We start from the raw sequence: 15663 nt of genomic DNA, 5'->3' as shown, positions 1-15663 counted from the left end.
CTTAGATTTGCATATACTCCTAGTCTAAATTGTCTATTTTTATACTATTACTAGATGCCTTAATCTTTGTTATTATCCTATCTAATATTTATTTTTATTTTGTAATGTGGAAAGAAACTGGAGCATTTTTATGATACCCATGCTTCAAGTGACTCTATGCCTTAAGCTTTTTTTTTTGAAAAATGAAATGCTATAAAAACAAAATATGATCTGTGCTTTGAGGTACATTTGCCAGTTTTGTGTTTGCTTGCAGTAATATCTGTGGCCTGTTAGCTCAGTTGTTTAGAGTGTGGTGCTAAAAATGCCAAGGTCACAGGTTAGATCCCCGTATGGGCCATTTGCTTTTCTTGATGGACAAGAATGGAATAAGCTCATCGGTGGAGTGCATGAATACTTGAAAACGTCATAGACACATATATCACAATATCTCTTCAAATACATATCAGAAGCCAGTGGGAGTGTCATCCTTTGGCTGATGAAGATTTTTCTCTACATGGCTCAGTGACTTTTGTCTCAAATCAAGCAATATGGCATAACTAAGATATGCAAGGGCAATTTAATCAGTTATTATATTGCTGCTCAAACATAGAGGGCACTAGGTGTTACTAGAAGAAGAAGAAGATATGTGCTCACCTCTCATTAGTGCACACTGAAGTAAAAAAAAATGGAGAATTTCTAAAGACCAGAGCACAAGTAATGGATCTCTGCATTCTTATTGCATCTTATCTTATTTCCAAATATTTGACATACTTCTGGTTTGATAAGTTTAAAAATGAGTTTAAACAAAGGACACCACTGAAGATGATGGAATTTATATGAATTTTAAATGAAGATTTGCAATACTCATACATTGAATGAAAATGGAGCTTTGAACAAAAGGAAAATAAACAATGTTAGCTCCCACGAGATATGAACTCAGATTACTGTATTCAAAGTCCAGGGTGCTAACAATTACACCATGGAACCCTCACCTGAGCAATGGCATCTACTGAAGTGCGCTCATCTTTTAAATGCAAAGAAAATAAATTCAATACTTTATATATATTATTTCAAGTTTCTAATAAGCTCAGGGATGCAATAGGTATTATGTAGAATATTTGTCCAAACCCAATGATAATATATAAAAAGTAACCTATTTTTTAAAGAAGAAGATAGATACTAGAAACCTAAATGCCTAGGACCAATTTTAGTTGGAGCATCACCCCTTATGTTATCCTAGCATTGAATTGACAGTTTTTCTGTATTTCCATATTTGCATATCAGCCACTTACAATTGTTTCAAGCTTTATAACAGAGGACTGCCTTTTTTATAGACCAAGGATGAAAGTCTCTTGTGAGTTAAGTCTGATAATGACATCACAATTTGTAAATTAAGCTATAGTATGATTACAGAGTGTAGACTGAATAAAAAGTGCTTTCCTATGGATTGAAGTTTGTTTTTTCTTAAGCTTTGCATTCCAAAATGGGCTAGCATTCTTTATTTCCAATGGGCACATTAAGCTACTTCCCCAATATATATTTTTTTGTGTTAAAAGTTATTCATACACAATTTGGTAAAACATACTAAATTTAATACATAATGGATTACATCCTGGGATTATCTTTTTCAACAATTTGTAAATTTACAATTAAAAATTGTGTATTAGATTTTTTAGATTGATTTTGCTTAGATTTGCATATACTCCTAGTCTAAATTGTCTATTTTTATACTATTACTAGATGCCTTAATCTTTGTTATTATCCTATCTAATATTTATTTTTATTTTGTAATGTGGAAAGAAACTGGAGCATTTTTATGATACCCATGCTTCAAGTGACTCTATGTCTTAAGCTTTTTTTAAAAAAATGAAATGCTATAAAAACAAAATATGATCTGTGCTTTGAGGTACATTTGCCAGTTTTGTGTTTGCTTGCAGTAATACCTGTGGCCTGTTAGCTCTGTTGATTAGAGTGTGGTGCTAATAACGCCAAGGTCACAGGTTCGATCCCCGTATGGGCCATTTGCTTTTCTTGATGGACAAGAATGGAATAAGCTCATCGGTGGAGTGCATGAATACTTGAAAACATCATAGACACATATATCACAAAATCTCTTCAAATACATATCAGAAGCCAGTGGGAGTGTCATCCTTTGACTGATGAAGATTTTTCTCTACATGGCTCAGTGACTTTTGTCTCAAATCAAGCAATATGGCATAACTAAGATATGCAAGGGCAAATTAATCAGTTATTATATTGCTGCTCAAACATAGAGGGCACTAGGTGTTACTAGAAGAAGAAGAAGATATGTGCTCCCCTCTCATTAGTGCACACTGAAGTAAAAAAAAATGGAGAATTTCTAAAGACCAGAGCACAAGTAATGGATCTCTGCATTCTTATTGCATCTTATCTTATTTCCAAATATTTGACATACTTCTGGTTTAAAAAGTTTAAAAATGAGTTTAAACAAAGGACACCACTGAAGATGATGGAATTTAAATGAATTTTAAATGAAGATTTGCAATACTCATACATTGAATGAAAATGGAGCTTTGAACAAAAGGAAAATAAACAATGTTAGCTCCCACGAGATATGAACTCAGATTACTAGATTCAAAGTCCAGGGTGCTAACAATTACACCATGGAACCCTCACCTGAGCAATGGCATCTACTGAAGTGCGCTCATCTTTTAAATGCAAAGAAAAGAAATTCAATACTTTATATATATTATTTCAAGTTTCTAATAAGCTCAGGGATGCAATAGGTATTATGTAGAATATTTGTCCAAACCCAATGATAATATATAAAAAGTAACCTATTTTTTAAAGGAGAAGATAGATACTAGAAACCTAAATGCCTAGGACCAATTTTAGTTGGAGCATCACCCCTTATGTTATCCTAGCATTGAATTGACAGTTTTTCTGTATTTCCATATTTGCATATCAGCCACTTACAATTGTTTCAAGCTTTATAACAGAGGACTGCCTTTTTTATAGACCAAGGATGAAAGTCTCTTGTGAGTTAAGTCTGATAATGACATCACAATTTGTAAATTAAGCTATAGTATGATTACAGAGTGTAGACTGAATAAAAAGTGCTTTCCTATGGATTGAAGTTTGTTTTTTCTTAAGCTTTGCATTCCAAAATGGGCTAGCATTCTTTATTTCCAATGGGCACATTAAGCTACTTCCCCAATATATATTTTTTTGTGTTAAAAGTTATTCATACACAATTTGGTAAAACATACTAAATTTAATACATAATGGATTACATCCTGGGATTATCTTTTTCAACAATTTGTAAATTTACAATTAAAAATTGTGTATTAGATTTTTTAGATTGATTTTGCTTAGATTTGCATATACTCCTAGTCTAAATTGTCTATTTTTATACTATTACTAGATGCCTTAATCTTTGTTATTATCCTATCTAATATTTATTTTTATTTTGTAATGTGGAAAGAAACTGGAGCATTTTTATGATACCCATGCTTCAAGTGACTCTATGTCTTAAGCTTTTTTTTTAAAAATGAAATGCTATAAAAACAAAATATGATCTGTGCTTTGAGGTACATTTGCCAGTTTTGTGTTTGCTTGCAGTAATACCTGTGGCCTGTTAGCTCTGTTGATTAGAGTGTGGTGCTAATAACGCCAAGGTCACAGGTTCGATCCCCGTATGGGCCATTTGCTTTTCTTGATGGACAAGAATGGAATAAGCTCATCGGTGGAGTGCATGAATACTTGAAAACATCATAGACACATATATCACAAAATCTCTTCAAATACATATCAGAAGCCAGTGGGAGTGTCATCCTTTGACTGATGAAGATTTTTCTCTACATGGCTCAGTGACTTTTGTCTCAAATCAAGCAATATGGCATAACTAAGATATGCAAGGGCAAATTAATCAGTTATTATATTGCTGCTCAAACATAGAGGGCACTAGGTGTTACTAGAAGAAGAAGAAGATATGTGCTCCCCTCTCATTAGTGCACACTGAAGTAAAAAAAATGGAGAATTTCTAAAGACCAGAGCACAAGTAATGGATCTCTGCATTCTTATTGCATCTTATCTTATTTCCAAATATTTGACATACTTCTGGTTTGATAAGTTTAAAAATGAGTTTAAACAAAGGACACCACTGAAGATGATGGAATTTAAATGAATTTTAAATGAAGATTTGCAATACTCATACATTGAATGAAAATGGAGCTTTGAACAAAAGGAAAATAAACAATGTTAGCTCCCACGAGATATGAACTCAGATTACTAGATTCAAAGTCCAGGGTGCTAACAATTACACCATGGAACCCTCACCTGAGCAATGGCATCTACTGAAGTGCGCTCATCTTTTAAATGCAAAGAAAAGAAATTCAATACTTTATATATATTATTTCAAGTTTCTAATAAGCTCAGGGATGCAATAGGTATTATGTAGAATATTTGTCCAAACCCAATGATAATATATAAAAAGTAACCTATTTTTTAAAGGAGAAGATAGATACTAGAAACCTAAATGCCTAGGACCAATTTTAGTTGGAGCATCACCCCTTATGTTATCCTAGCATTGAATTGACAGTTTTTCTGTATTTCCATATTTGCATATCAGCCACTTACAATTGTTTCAAGCTTTATAACAGAGGACTGCCTTTTTTATAGACCAAGGATGAAAGTCTCTTGTGAGTTAAGTCTGATAATGACATCACAATTTGTAAATTAAGCTATAGTATGATTACAGAGTGTAGACTGAACAAAAAGTGCTTTCCTATGGATTGAAGTTTGTATTTTCTTAAGCTTTGCATTCCAAAATGGGCTAGCATTCTTTATTTCCAATGGGCACATTAAGCTACTTCCCCAATATATATTTTTTTGTGTTAAAAGTTATTCATACACAATTTGGTAAAACATACTAAATTTAATACATAATGGATTACATCCTGGGATTATCTTTTTCAACAATCTGTAAATTTACAATAAAAAATTGTGTTTTAGATTTTTTAGTTTGATTTTGCTTAGATTTGCATATACTCCTAGTCTAAATTGTCTATTTTTATACTATTACTAGATGCCTTAATCTTTGTTATTATCCTATCTAATATTTATTTTTATTTTGTAATGTGGAAAGAAACTGGAGCATTTTTATGATACCCATGCTTCAAGTGACTCTATGTCTTAAGCTTTTTTTAAAAAAATGAAATGCTATAAAAACAAAATATGATCTGTGCTTTGAGGTACATTTGCCAGTTTTGTGTTTGCTTGCAGTAATACCTGTGGCCTGTTAGCTCTGTTGATTAGAGTGTGGTGCTAATAACGCCAAGGTCACAGGTTCGATCCTCGTATGGGCCATTTGCTTTTCTTGATGGACAAGAATGGAATAAGCTCATCGGTGGAGTGCATGAATACTTGAAAACATCATAGACACATATATCACAAAATCTCTTCAAATACATATCAGAAGCCAGTGGGAGTGTCATCCTTTGACTGATGAAGATTTTTCTCTACATGGCTCAGTGACTTTTGTCTCAAATCAAGCAATATGGCATAACTAAGATATGCAAGGGCAAATTAATCAGTTATTATATTGCTGCTCAAACATAGAGGGCACTAGGTGTTACTAGAAGAAGAAGAAGATATGTGCTCCCCTCTCATTAGTGCACACTGAAGTAAAAAAAAATGGAGAATTTCTAAAGACCAGAGCACAAGTAATGGATCTCTGCATTCTTATTGCATCTTATCTTATTTCCAAATATTTGACATACTTCTGGTTTAAAAAGTTTAAAAATGAGTTTAAACAAAGGACACCACTGAAGATGATGGAATTTAAATGAATTTTAAATGAAGATTTGCAATACTCATACATTGAATGAAAATGGAGCTTTGAACAAAAGGAAAATAAACAATGTTAGCTCCCACGAGATATGAACTCAGATTACTAGATTCAAAGTCCAGGGTGCTAACAATTACACCATGGAACCCTCACCTGAGCAATGGCATCTACTGAAGTGCGCTCATCTTTTAAATGCAAAGAAAAGAAATTCAATACTTTATATATATTATTTCAAGTTTCTAATAAGCTCAGGGATGCAATAGGTATTATGTAGAATATTTGTCCAAACCCAATGATAATATATAAAAAGTAACCTATTTTTTAAAGGAGAAGATAGATACTAGAAACCTAAATGCCTAGGACCAATTTTAGTTGGAGCATCACCCCTTATGTTATCCTAGCATTGAATTGACAGTTTTTCTGTATTTCCATATTTGCATATCAGCCACTTACAATTGTTTCAAGCTTTATAACAGAGGACTGCCTTTTTTATAGACCAAGGATGAAAGTCTCTTGTGAGTTAAGTCTGATAATGACATCACAATTTGTAAATTAAGCTATAGTATGATTACAGAGTGTAGACTGAATAAAAAGTGCTTTCCTATGGATTGAAGTTTGTTTTTTCTTAAGCTTTGCATTCCAAAATGGGCTAGCATTCTTTATTTCCAATGGGCACATTAAGCTACTTCCCCAATATATATTTTTTTGTGTTAAAAGTTATTCATACACAATTTGGTAAAACATACTAAATTTAATACATAATGGATTACATCCTGGGATTATCTTTTTCAACAATTTGTAAATTTACAATTAAAAATTGTGTATTAGATTTTTTAGATTGATTTTGCTTAGATTTGCATATACTCCTAGTCTAAATTGTCTATTTTTATACTATTACTAGATGCCTTAATCTTTGTTATTATCCTATCTAATATTTATTTTTATTTTGTAATGTGGAAAGAAACTGGAGCATTTTTATGATACCCATGCTTCAAGTGACTCTATGTCTTAAGCTTTTTTTTTAAAAATGAAATGCTATAAAAACAAAATATGATCTGTGCTTTGAGGTACATTTGCCAGTTTTGTGTTTGCTTGCAGTAATACCTGTGGCCTGTTAGCTCTGTTGATTAGAGTGTGGTGCTAATAACGCCAAGGTCACAGGTTCGATCCCCGTATGGGCCATTTGCTTTTCTTGATGGACAAGAATGGAATAAGCTCATCGGTGGAGTGCATGAATACTTGAAAACATCATAGACACATATATCACAAAATCTCTTCAAATACATATCAGAAGCCAGTGGGAGTGTCATCCTTTGACTGATGAAGATTTTTCTCTACATGGCTCAGTGACTTTTGTCTCAAATCAAGCAATATGGCATAACTAAGATATGCAAGGGCAAATTAATCAGTTATTATATTGCTGCTCAAACATAGAGGGCACTAGGTGTTACTAGAAGAAGAAGAAGATATGTGCTCCCCTCTCATTAGTGCACACTGAAGTAAAAAAAATGGAGAATTTCTAAAGACCAGAGCACAAGTAATGGATCTCTGCATTCTTATTGCATCTTATCTTATTTCCAAATATTTGACATACTTCTGGTTTGATAAGTTTAAAAATGAGTTTAAACAAAGGACACCACTGAAGATGATGGAATTTAAATGAATTTTAAATGAAGATTTGCAATACTCATACATTGAATGAAAATGGAGCTTTGAACAAAAGGAAAATAAACAATGTTAGCTCCCACGAGATATGAACTCAGATTACTAGATTCAAAGTCCAGGGTGCTAACAATTACACCATGGAACCCTCACCTGAGCAATGGCATCTACTGAAGTGCGCTCATCTTTTAAATGCAAAGAAAAGAAATTCAATACTTTATATATATTATTTCAAGTTTCTAATAAGCTCAGGGATGCAATAGGTATTATGTAGAATATTTGTCCAAACCCAATGATAATATATAAAAAGTAACCTATTTTTTAAAGGAGAAGATAGATACTAGAAACCTAAATGCCTAGGACCAATTTCAGTTGGAGCATCACCCCTTATGTTATCCTAGCATTGAATTGACAGTTTTTCTGTATTTCCATATTTGCATATCAGCCACTTACAATTGTTTCAAGCTTTATAACAGAGGACTGCCTTTTTTATAGACCAAGGATGAAAGTCTCTTGTGAGTTAAGTCTGATAATGACATCACAATTTGTAAATTAAGCTATAGTATGATTACAGAGTGTAGACTGAACAAAAAGTGCTTTCCTATGGATTGAAGTTTGTATTTTCTTAAGCTTTGCATTCCAAAATGGGCTAGCATTCTTTATTTCCAATGGGCACATTAAGCTACTTCCCCAATATATATTTTTTTGTGTTAAAAGTTATTCATACACAATTTGGTAAAACATACTAAATTTAATACATAATGGATTACATCCTGGGATTATCTTTTTCAACAATCTGTAAATTTACAATAAAAAATTGTGTTTTAGATTTTTTAGTTTGATTTTGCTTAGATTTGCATATACTCCTAGTCTAAATTGTCTATTTTTATACTATTACTAGATGCCTTAATCTTTGTTATTATCCTATCTAATATTTATTTTTATTTTGTAATGTGGAAAGAAACTGGAGCATTTTTATGATACCCATGCTTCAAGTGACTCTATGGCTTAAGCTTTTTTTTGAAAAATGAAATGCTATAAAAACAAAATATGATCTGTGCTTTGAGGTACATTTGCCAGTTTTGTGTTTTTTTGTAGCAATATCTGTGGCCGGTTAGCTCAGTTGGTTAGAGTGTGGTGCTAATAACGCCAAAGTCACGGGTTCGATCCCCGTATGGGCTATTTGCTTTTCTTGATGGACAAGAATGGAATAAGCTCATCAGTGGAGTGCATAAATACTTGAAAACATCATAGACACATATATCACAAAATGTCTTCAAATACATATCAGAAGCCAGTGGTAGTGTCATCCTTTGGCTGATGAAGATTTTTCTCTACATGGCTCAGGGACTTTTGTCTCAAATCAAGCAATATGGCACAACTAAGATATGCAAGGGCAAATTAATCAGTTATTATATTGCTGCTCAAACATAGAGGGCACTAGGTGTTACTAGAAGAAGAAGAAGATATGTGCTCCCCTCTCATTAGTGCACACTGAAGTAAAAAAAAAAATGGAGAATTTCTAAAGACCAGAGCACAAGTAATGGATCTCTGCATTCTTATTGCATCTTTTCTTATTTCCAAATATTTGACATACTTCTGATTTGATAAGTTTAAAAATGAGTTTAAACAAAGGACACCACTGTAGATGATGGAATTTATATGAATTTTAAATGAAGATTTGCAATACTCATACATTGAATGAAAATGGAGCTTTGAACAAAAGGAAAATAAACAATGTTAGCTCCCACGAGATATGAACTCAGATTACTAGATTCAAAGTCCGGGTGCTAACAATTACACCATGGAACCCTCACCTGAGCAATGGCATCTACTGAAGTGCGCTCATCTTTTAAATGCAAAGAAAAGAAATTCAATACTTTATATATATTATTTCAAGTTTCTAATAAGCTCAGGGATGCAATAGGTATTATGTAGAATATTTGTCCAAACCCAATGATAATATATAAAAAGTAACCTATTTTTTAAAGGAGAAGATAGATACTAGAAACCTAAATGCCTAGGACCAATTTTAGTTGGAGCATCACCCCTTATGTTATCCTAGCATTGAATTGACAGTTTTTCTGTATTTCCATATTTGCATATCAGCCACTTACAATTGTTTCAAGCTTTATAACAGAGGACTGCCTTTTTTATAGACCAAGGATGAAAGTCTCTTGTGAGTTAAGTCTGATAATGACATCACAATTTGTAAATTAAGCTATAGTATGATTACAGAGTGTAGACTGAACAAAAAGTGCTTTCCTATGGATTGAAGTTTGTATTTTCTTAAGCTTTGCATTCCAAAATGGGCTAGCATTCTTTATTTCCAATGGGCACATTAAGCTACTTCCCCAATATATATTTTTTTGTGTTAAAAGTTATTCATACACAATTTGGTAAAACATACTAAATTTAATACATAATGGATTACATCCTGGGATTATCTTTTTCAACAATCTGTAAATTTACAATAAAAAATTGTGTTTTAGATTTTTTAGTTTGATTTTGCTTAGATTTGCATATACTCCTAGTCTAAATTGTCTATTTTTATACTATTACTAGATGCCTTAATCTTTGTTATTATCCTATCTAATATTTATTTTTATTTTGTAATGTGGAAAGAAACTGGAGCATTTTTATGATACCCATGCTTCAAGTGACTCTATGTCTTAAGCTTTTTTTTAAAAATGAAATGCTATAAAAACAAAATATGATCTGTGCTTTGAGGTACATTTGCCAATTTTGTGTTTGCTTGCAGTAATATCTGTGGCCTGTTAGCTCAGTTGATTAGAGTGTGGTGCTAATAACGCCAAGGTCACAGGTTCGATCCCCGTATGGGCCATTTGCTTTTCTTGATGGACAAGAATGGAATAAGCTCATCGGTGGAGTGCATGAATACTTGAAAACATCATAGACACATATATCACAAAATCTCTTCAAATACATATCAGAAGCCAGTGGGAGTGTCATCCTTTGGCTGATGAAGATTTTTCTCTACATGGCTCAGTGACATTTGTCTCAAATCAAGCAATATGGCATAACTAAGATATGCAAGGGCAAATTAATCAGTTATTATATTGCTGCTCAAACATAGAGGGCACTAGGTGTTACTAGAAGAAGAAGAAGATATGTGCTCCCCTCTCATTAGTGCACACTGAAGTAAAAAAAAATGGAGAATTTCTAAAGACCAGAGCACAAGTAATGGATCTCTGCATTCTTATTGCATCTTTTCTTATTTCCAAATATTTGACATACTTCTGATTTGATAAATTTAAAAATGAGTTTAAACAAAGGACACCACTGAAGATGATGGAATTTATATGAATTTTAAATGAAGATTTGCAATACTCATACATTGAATGAAAATGGAGCTTTGAACAAAAGGAAAATAAACAATGTTAGCTCCCACGAGATATGAACTCAGATTACTAGATTCAAAGTCCAGGGTGCTAACAATTACACCATGGAACCCTCACCTGAGCAATGGCATCTACTGAAGTGCGCTCATCTTTTAAATGCAAAGAAAAGAAATTCAATACTTTATATATATTATTTCAAGTTTCTAATAAGCTCAGGGATGCAATAGGTATTATGTAGAATATTTGTCCAAACCCAATGATAATATATAAACAGTAACCTATTTTTTAAAGGAGAAGATAGATACTAGAAACCTAAATGCCTAGGACCAATTTCAGTTGGAGCATCACCCCTTATGTTATCCTAGCATTGAATTGACAGTTTTTCTGTATTTCCATATTTGCATATCAGCCACTTACAATTGTTTCAAGCTTTATAACAGAGGACTGCCTTTTTTATAGACCAAGGATGAAAGTCTCTTGTGAGTTAAGTCTGATAATGACATCACAATTTGTAAATTAAGCTATAGTATGATTACAGAGTGTAGACTGAATAAAAAGTGCTTTCCTATGGATTGAAGTTTGTATTTTCTTAAGCTTTGCATTCCAAAATGGGCTAGCATTCTTTATTTCCAATGGGCACATTAAGCTACTTCCCCAATATATATTTTTTTGTGTTAAAAGTTATTCATACACAATTTGGTAAAACATACTAAATTTAATACATAATGGATTACATCCTGGGATTATCTTTTTCAACAATCTGTAAATTTACAATAAAAAATTGTGTTTTAGATTTTTTAGTTTGATTTTGCTTAGATTTGCATATACTCCTAGTCTAAATTGTCTATTTTTATACTATTACTAGATGCCTTAATCTTTGTTATTATCCTATCTAATATTTATTTTTATTTTGTAATGTGGAAAGAAACTGGAGCATTTTTATGATACCCATGCTTCAAGTGACTCTATGGTTTAAGCTTTTTTTTGAAAAATGAAATGCTATAAAAACAAAATATGATCTGTGCTTTGAGGTACATTTGCCAGTTTTGTGTTTGTTTGTAGCAATATCTGTGGCCGGTTAGCTCAGTTGGTTAGAGTGTGGTGCTAATAACGCCAAGGTCACGGGTTCGATCCCCGTATGGGCTATTTGCTTTTCTTGATGGACAAGAATGGAATAAGCTCATCAGTGGAGTGCATAAATACTTGAAAACATCATAGACACATATATCACAAAATCTCTTCAAATACATATCAGAAGCCAGTGGTAGTGTCATCCTTTGGCTGATGAAGATTTTTCTCTACATGGCTCAGGGACTTTTGTCTCAAATCAAGCAATATGGCATAACTAAGATATGCAAGGGCAAATTAATCAGTTATTATATTGCTGCTCAAACATAGAGGGCACTAGGTGTTACTAGAAGAAGAAGAAGATATGTGCTCCCCTCTCATTAGTGCACACTGAAGTAAAAAAAAAATGGAGAATTTCTAAAGACCAGAGCACAAGTAATGGATCTCTGCATTCTTATTGCATCTTTTCTTATTTCCAAATATTTGACATACTTCTGATTTGATAAGTTTAAAAATGAGTTTAAACAAAGGACACAACTGAAGATGATGGAATTTATATGAATTTTAAATGAAGATTTGCAAAGCTCATACATTGAATGAAAATGGAGCTTTGAACAAAAGGAAAATAAACAATGTTAGCTCCCACGATATATGAACTCAGATTACTAGATTCAAAGTCCAGGGTGCTAACAATTACACCATGGAACCCTCAACTGAGCAATGGCATCTACTGAAGTGCGCTCATCTTTTAAATGCAAAGAAAAGAAATTCAATTCTTTATATATATTATTTCAAGTTTCTAATAAGCTCAGGGATGCAATAGGTATAATGTAGAATATTTGTCCAAAACCAATGATAATATATAAAAAGTAACCTATTTTTAAAAATAGAAGATAGATACTAGAAACCTAAATGCCTCGGACCAATTTCAGTTGGAGCATCACCCCTTATGTTATCCTAGCATTGAATTGACAGTTTTTCTGTATTTCCATATTTGCATATCAGCCACTTACAATTGTTTCAAGCTTTATAACAGAGGACTGCCTTTTTTATAGACCAAGGATGAAAGTTTCTTGTGAGTTAAGTCTAATAATGACATCACAATTTGTAAATTAAGCTATAGTATGATTACAGAGTGTAGACTGAATAAAAAGTGCTTTCCTATGGATTGAAGTTTGTATTTTCTTAAGCTTTGCATTCCAAAATGGGCTAGCATTCTTTATTTCCAATGGGCACATTAAGCTACTTCCCCAATAAATATTTTTTTGTGTTAAAAGTTATTCATACACAACTTGGTAAAACATACTTAATTTAATACATAATGGATTACATCCTGGGATTATCTTTTTCAACAATTTGTAAATTTACAATTAAAAATTGTGTATTAGATTTTTTAGATTGATTTTGCTTAGATTTGCATATACTCCTTGTCTAAATTGTCTATTTTTATACTATTACTAGATGCCTTAATCTTTGTTATTATCCTATCTAATATTTATTTTTATTTTGTAATGTGGAAAGAAACTGGAGCATTTTTATGATACCCATGCTTCAAGTGACTCTATGGCTTAAGCTTTTTTTTGAAAAATGAAATGCTATAAAAACAAAATATGATCTGTGCTTTGAGGTACATTTGCCAGTTTTGTGTTTGCTTGCAGTAATATCTGTGGCCGGTTAGCTCAGTTGGTTAGAGCGTGGTGCTAATAACGCCAAGGTACCGGGTTCGATCCCCGTGTGGGCCATTTGCTTTTCTTGATGGACAAGAATGGAATAAGCTCATCGGTGGAGTGCATGAATACTTGAAAACATCATAGACACATATATCACAAAATCTCTTCAAATACATATCAGAAGCCAGTGGGAGTGTCATCCTTTGGCTGATGAAGATTTTTCTCTACATGGCTCAGTGACTTTTGTCTCAAATCAAGCAATATGGCATAACTAAGATATGCAAGGGCAAATTAATCAGTTATTATATTGCTGCTCAAACATAGAGGGCACTAGGTGTTACTAGAAGAAGAAGAAGAAGAAGATATGTGCTCCCCTCTCATTAGTGCACACTGAAGTAAAAAAAGACCAGAGCACAAGTAATGGATCTCTGCATTCTTATTGCATCTTTTCTTATTTCCAAATATTTGACATACTTCTGATTTGATAAGTTTAAAAATGAGTTTAAACAAAGGACACAACTGAAGATGATGGAATTTATATGAATTTTAAATGAAGATTTGCAATGCTCATACATTGAATGAAAATGGAGCTTTGAACAAAAGGAAAATAAACAATGTTAGCTCCCACGATATATGAACTCAGATTACTAGTGTCACAACTGAGGGCCTGAGCTGACGGGAGGCAGCCTCAGTTGTAGGGGCTGAGATGTACCGGAACCTGGGAGGTTGTATCAGACCCCTGGACATGTAAGTAACATGAATAATAACTTGCCTTAGGCGTGACCACGACAACTTGGATAAAAGTCAATGATGTTTATTATGACAACTCCGCAACACAGCAGCAGTAAAAGAAAACGTAAAAGTCAGCAAAGAATAAATACAGTTCCTGGGTACTACAGGATGGCAGGAGCCACAGGGCACTGGTAGTGTGAGATAGTTCTTATGATCTTCTTAGATGGAAAGTCCTTACCAGGCCCGACTGTAGCAATGGAGATAACCCAGGATTGTGCCAGCTGGTGTTCCAGGAAAAGCTGGGTTGCTGAAGATAAAACAGCTGCTGTGGATACTGGCTGGAACCAGACTGTTGTTAGCACGGAGTGGATACTGGCTGGAACCAGTTAAATAATAAATGAACTTGGGAGCAATGAAATATGAACTGAAATGTAGAACTTGAGAGCGGAGAAATAATAATACCGGTGGAGAGTGGTAAAGTGTAGAAAGGACACCGGCCCTTTAAGGGAAGCTGTACTCTGCTGGAAGCTGAGCTGGAAGCAGGTAATGTTGTAGCTGGAAACAGATGAATCCACAATGGATTGGAGAGTCAGGCTACACCGCAGGTGGAATGCTGGTGCGGGTCTCTATGGTGGAAGTCTTGAGACAGGAGCTGGAACCTGGAAGACAATCACAGGAGAGAGACAAACAGGAACTAGGTTTGACAACCAAAGCACTGACGCCTTCCTTGCTCAGGCACAGTGTATTTATACCTGCAGCAAGGAAGGGATTGGCTAGGCAATTATGCAGATTATCAATACTGAGAACAGATTGGTGGAAATGATCAGCTGACAGAATCCAAGATGGCTGCGCCCATACAGACACTTGGAGGGAAGTTTGGTTTGTAATCCATGTGGTAATGAAACAGTAATGGCGGCGCCGGCCACCGGAGACAGGAGGCGCCAGGCTGACAGATGCACATCCAACCACGCGGACACAGCGGAGGCCGCGGCTGACGTAATCGCCACTCAGACACTCTGCATGCAGAAGTTCAGGGACGGCGGCGGAGGCCGCGGGAGACGCCATGCCAGGTGTAATATGGCGTTTACTGTGACAGCGTCCCAGAGTGACAGGAGAGGATACAGGAATGTACACATCAGGATAACAGATGGGATCCGGTCCTGGAGCGCTGAGCCAGCCTTAGGAGGCATCTGATGGGTAAGAAATGGCGTCCAGATACCCGGATCGTGACAGCACCCCCCCCTTTAGGAGTGGCCCCAGGACACTTCTTTGGTTTTTGAGGAAACTTGGAATGGAATCTCCGGACCAAGGCAGGAGCATGGACATCAGAAGCATTGGTCCATGAACGTTCCTCAGGACCATA

At 34.2% G+C, this 15663-nt stretch overlaps 8 non-coding genes across 8 annotated transcripts; all 8 read left to right on the top strand.

The window, feature by feature from the left end:
* The first annotated feature begins 263 nt into the window (after positions 1-263).
* On the top strand, positions 264-337 carry TRNAF-AAA (transfer RNA phenylalanine (anticodon AAA)). Its single transcript has one exon. It is a non-coding gene; the product is annotated as a tRNA-Phe (tRNA).
* Positions 338-1926: 1589 nt separating this feature from the next.
* Positions 1927-2000, top strand: TRNAI-AAU (transfer RNA isoleucine (anticodon AAU)). Its single transcript has one exon. It is a non-coding gene; the product is annotated as a tRNA-Ile (tRNA).
* Positions 2001-3589: 1589 nt separating this feature from the next.
* Positions 3590-3663, top strand: TRNAI-AAU (transfer RNA isoleucine (anticodon AAU)). Its single transcript has one exon. It is a non-coding gene; the product is annotated as a tRNA-Ile (tRNA).
* Positions 3664-6914: 3251 nt separating this feature from the next.
* Positions 6915-6988, top strand: TRNAI-AAU (transfer RNA isoleucine (anticodon AAU)). Its single transcript has one exon. It is a non-coding gene; the product is annotated as a tRNA-Ile (tRNA).
* A 1588-nt stretch (positions 6989-8576) lies between these two features.
* TRNAI-AAU (transfer RNA isoleucine (anticodon AAU)) lies at positions 8577-8650 on the top strand. The gene has a single exon. It is a non-coding gene; the product is annotated as a tRNA-Ile (tRNA).
* Positions 8651-10239: 1589 nt separating this feature from the next.
* TRNAI-AAU (transfer RNA isoleucine (anticodon AAU)) lies at positions 10240-10313 on the top strand. Its single transcript has one exon. It is a non-coding gene; the product is annotated as a tRNA-Ile (tRNA).
* Positions 10314-11902: 1589 nt separating this feature from the next.
* Positions 11903-11976, top strand: TRNAI-AAU (transfer RNA isoleucine (anticodon AAU)). Its single transcript has one exon. It is a non-coding gene; the product is annotated as a tRNA-Ile (tRNA).
* A 1590-nt stretch (positions 11977-13566) lies between these two features.
* Positions 13567-13640, top strand: TRNAI-AAU (transfer RNA isoleucine (anticodon AAU)). The gene has a single exon. It is a non-coding gene; the product is annotated as a tRNA-Ile (tRNA).
* The last annotated feature ends 2023 nt before the right edge of the window (positions 13641-15663 follow it).

The sequence above is a fragment of the Pseudophryne corroboree genome, chromosome 11 (assembly GCF_028390025.1).
Source record: "Pseudophryne corroboree isolate aPseCor3 chromosome 11, aPseCor3.hap2, whole genome shotgun sequence".
Lineage (NCBI taxonomy): Eukaryota > Metazoa > Chordata > Amphibia > Anura > Myobatrachidae > Pseudophryne > Pseudophryne corroboree.
Note: the sequence above shows the minus strand (reverse complement) of the source record. Positions and strands in the feature narration are given on the sequence as shown.